Below are 4,925 nucleotides of genomic sequence, written 5' to 3'. Positions count from 1 at the left end.
ATATATATATATATATATATATATATATATATATATATAAAACGTTTGAGTCCCTGTTTTCAATTCTTCGGGATTTATATGTAGAAGTGGGATTGCTGGGTCATATTGGTAATTCTATGTTTAACATTTTGAGGAATTGACAAACTCTTTTTCATAGCAGCTGCAACATTTTACATTCCAATCAGAAATGTTTGAGGGCTCCAATTTCTCCACATCCTCACCAACATATTATTTTCTTTTTTTTAAATACAGTTTTTAAAGGTTACACTCTATTTACAGTTATTACAAAATACTGGCTATATTCCCAATGTTGTACATTATATCTTTTAGCCTATCTTACACCCAGTAGTTTGTACCACCCACTCTCCCACTGGTAACCACTAGTTTGTTCTCTATATCTGTGAGTCTGCTTCTTTTTTGTTATATTCACTAGTTTGTTGTATTTTTTAGATTCCACATATAAGTGATGTCATTCAGTATTTGTCTTTATCTGTCTGACTTATTTCACTTAGCATAATGCCCTCCAAGTCCATCCACGTTGCTGCAAAAGACAAAATTTTGTGGTTTTTTTATGTCTGAGTAGTTTTCCATCGTATATATACACCACATCTTCTTTACCCACTCATCTGTTGATGGGCATTCAGGTTGCTTTCATATCTTGGCGATTGTAAATAATGCTGCTATGAACATTGGGGTGCATGTATCTTTTTGAATTAGCGTTTATGTTTTTTTTCAGATATATAGCCGGGAATGGAATTGCTGGGTCAATATGGTAGTTCTGTTTGTAGTTTTTTGAGAAGCCTCCATACTGTTTTCCACAGTGGCTGCACAGATTTACATTCCTACCAACAGTGTACAAGGGTTCCCTTTCCTCCACAGCCTCACCAACATTTGTTATTCGTGTGTTTTTTGATGATAGCCATTATGGCAGGTGTGAGGTGATATCTCATTGTGGTTTTGATTTGCACTTCCCTGATGCATTTTCCTATTTTCTGTTTTTTTATCATAGCCATCCTAGTAGGTGTGGAGTGTGTCTCACTGTGATTTTGATTTGCATTTACCCAACTAATACTAATGATGTTGAACAACCATTCATATGTTTATTAGCCAGTTATCCCAGCACCATTTGTTGAAAAGACTAATCTTTCCCCCGTTGAACAGTCAGCACCCTTGTCAAAAATCAACTGACCATAAATATATAGGTTTATTTCCTGACCCTCAATTCTATTCCATTCATCCATATATCTTTATGCCTGTACCACACTGTCCTAATTACTGTAATTTTGTAATAAGTTTTAAAATTGGGAAATGAGAGTCGTCTGATTTTGTTTGTCTTTTTCAAACCTGTATTGGCTATTCTGGGTCTCTTTCATTTTCGTATAAATTTTAGTATCAGCTTGTCAATTTCTGCAAAGATACCACCTGGGATTTTTATAGGGATTGTGTTGGTAGATCAATTTGGGGAGCATAGACATTCTAACAATTATGTCTTCCAATCCATGAATATGGGATGTATTTCCATTTATTTAGGGCTTCTTTAGTTTTTTTAAATAATACTTTATTGTTTCAGAGTGTACGTTTTGCATTTCTTTTGTTAAATTTATTCTTAAATTTTATTTTATTATTTTTGATATTACTGTAAATGGAATTTTTCTTAATTTCATTTTTAGATCGTCTGTTGCAAGTGTATAGAAATATAATTGATTTTTATATATTGATCTCACATCTTACATCCTTGCTGAACTCGTCCTAATAAATTTTTCGAAAATCCTCAGGATTATCTTTATACAAGATCATGTTATCTGAAAACAGAGATAGTTTTACTTCTTCCTTTTCAATCTGGATGCTTCTTATTTTGTTTTCTTGCTGAATTGTCTTGGCTACTTACAGTAAGAAGTTGAGTAGAAGTGGTGGGAGCAGACATGGTTCCTTATCTCAGGAGGAAAGCATCTAGTCTTTTACCATTAACTATAATGTTACTTGTGAGGTTTCTGTATATGCCCCCTTCAGGTTGAGGAAGTCCCCTTCTTTTCCAAATTTGTTGAGTATTTTTATCACGAAGAAGTACAAGGAAATTTAAGATTTATTCAAGTTGCACCCTACCATTCCCTTAAAACAAAATTGGTGTGAGTTAGGAGTTAGTGCTAAAATCTGCCTTCTCTACTCCTATTCTAGGTAGCAGCACTTCCTGGAGAAAAACCACACACCTGAAATAGGTGCCACAGTAGATTTGTGCCTCGCATAAGCCAGGCCTATATCCTATATCCAAGCCATCTCCACAGTAAATTTTTGCCTCACATAAGCCAGGCCTATAGCCTATATCCAGTCTGTTGGTATTACCTCCCAAATTTATCTTGAGTCCAACCACTTCCCTCCATTCTCACTATCCCTATGCTAGTCCTACTAGGACTATTGCAACAGCCTCCTACCTGATTAACTTCTAAATCCACTCTTCTCTCCCCATCACCCCAAGAGTGGATTCTTCACCCTACGACCAGACTAATCTTCAAAAATTCCCAACTCTGGGGACTTCCCTGGTGGCACAGTGGTTAAGAATCCGCCTGCCAATGCAGGGGACACGGGTTTGAGCCCTGGTCTGGGAGTATCTCACATGCCACAAAGCAACTAAGCCCCTGCGCCACAACTACTGAAACTGTGCTCTAGAGCCCACGAGCCAGAGCTACTGAAACCCACGTGCTCTAGGGCCCACCTGCCGCAACTACTGAGCCCGCATGCCACAACTACTGAAGCCCGCGCGCCAAGAGCCCATGCTCCACAACAAGAGAAGCCACTGCAATGAGAAGCCCGCACACCGCGACGAAGAGTAGCCCCTGCTCGCTACAACTAGAGAAAGCCCGCAGCAACAAAGACCCAACGCAGCCAAAATAAATAAATAAATAATTCCCTACTCTATCTTTTCCCTACTTAAACAGCTTTAATGGATTCTCGTTAATGTTAAGATAAAATATAAAACCCTGGACATAGCCCACAAACTCTGCATGATTCGGACCCTTATTTTCTCTCCTGGCTAATAATATGGACACAAGATCAGGCTTAATAATTTGCCATTCCCCTACCTACATGCACAGACACAAGCGCACACAAACACGCACACGAGTGCACCAAGCCAATATCCTTTTTTAAAAATTGAAATATGGTTCATGGACAATATTGTTAGTTTCAGGTATACTACATAGTGATTTGACATTTGCATACATTACAAAATACATCACAATAAGTCTAGTAACCATCTGTCCTAAGCCAAATCCTTTCATGCTAGTCAAATATTTATTTAGGGGAGGTGGAGAGACATTTTAGAAACATTCATTTACCAATTCACTTCCTTAAGCCAGAGTCACAGTTCTGAACTAATTTGTAAAAGATTTCTCACTTCTTTCTGATTCTTATTCTCTCCTTAGTAATGAGGGTGTGTGTGAGAGATTTTCTTACAACAGAGAAACAATTGAGAAGCATATTAAAGGGTTTTTTTTAAGATTATTTTTATTTATTTTAATTTTATTATTTTTAGTTTTGGCCGCGCCCCTTGGCTTGTGGAATCTTAGTTCCCCAACTAGGGATCGAACCCCAGCCACGGCAGTGAAAGCACAGAGTCCTAACCACTGGGCTAAAAGGTTTTAAAATAGCAAAACAAAGTACTTTTTCCTGAAAACTATATTTACATCATATACTAGTCCTTAAAATTCTTCAGAAATTCACCTGACTAGAACTGCATGCCACATAACCCAAACATTGTACTCAGCCTGCAGAAGAGTGTTATATCTCCTGGCAGCTGTAATCCTTTTTGGCAGGATTACATTTCAACCTGTGTTAATGGCAACCTAGATCATTTAATACTTAATCTGGCTGGAGGCTCTGCTCCAGTCTCATCCCCCGCCATTTTCTTTTTACTTTTTATAAATTAATTTACTATTTATTTATTTTTGGCTGTGTTGGGTCTTCGTTGCTGTCCACGGTCTTTCTCTAGTTGCGGCGGGTGGGGTCTACTCTTCGTTGCGGGGCACGGGCTTCTCACTGCGGTGGCTTCTCTTATTGTGGAGCATGGGCTCTAGGTGAGCAGGCTTTAGTAGTTGCGGAACGCGGGCTCAGTAGTTGTGGCTCACGGGCTCTAGAGCGCAGGCTCAGTAGTTGTGGCGCACGGGCTTAGTTGCTCCGCGGCATGTGAGATCATCCTTGCCCAGGGCCCGAACCCGCGTCCCCTGCATTGGCAGGTGGATTCTTAACCACTGTACCACCAAGGAAGATCCATTTCTTTAAATTTTTATTGGGTGTAATTGAAATTGATTTACAATATTGTACCAGTTTCAGGTGTACAGCAAAGTGAATCTGCCATACAAATACATATAAAGGATGGACTTTTTATTAAAGATCTTTGGCTACCTCGGAGGGCAGTTTCCGTGGGGTCAGGAGAGAGGGGAGCAGGGTTGCAAAGGCTCTACAAAGGTGATGGGGTGGGTTTCCGTTTCCAGATTTCCACACATCTGTGTACGGCAGGGAAAGAACCACGAGAGAGGGAGAAGGTAGAAATGTAGGCAGAAGATGGGGCGAAGAGGCGCTGGGCCACAGCGATGTCACTCCCGTGGGATCGTCCGCGGGCCAGGGAGCTCCTGCTCTGCCTATATTGTCTCATAAGTATGAAGGCAAAGAAGAAAAGGGGGAGTAACGGTCTGTAGCGGCTGCTATGTAGCAAAGAAACCAGAAAAAGGTGGATACGCCTTCCACAGGGGACAATACGGCGCCGACACCAAAAAAAGAAGTAACATCCCAGAGAAAACAGCTGAACCACACACAGCCGGGCCTTTTCCCAAGCCCCGCCCCTCGACCGGGTATGGCTGCGGGAGACGCACGCAGGAAGGGGTGGGGCATGAGCGCTGAGCCCGCGCGCTGATCTCGCGAGAGCAGTAGAG

The sequence above is a fragment of the Monodon monoceros genome, unplaced genomic scaffold (assembly GCF_005190385.1).
Source record: "Monodon monoceros isolate NGI ecotype Baffin Bay Population unplaced genomic scaffold, NGI_Narwhal_1 Super_Scaffold_19, whole genome shotgun sequence".
Classification (NCBI taxonomy): domain Eukaryota; kingdom Metazoa; phylum Chordata; class Mammalia; order Artiodactyla; family Monodontidae; genus Monodon; species Monodon monoceros.
This window is presented reverse-complemented; position numbering follows the sequence as displayed.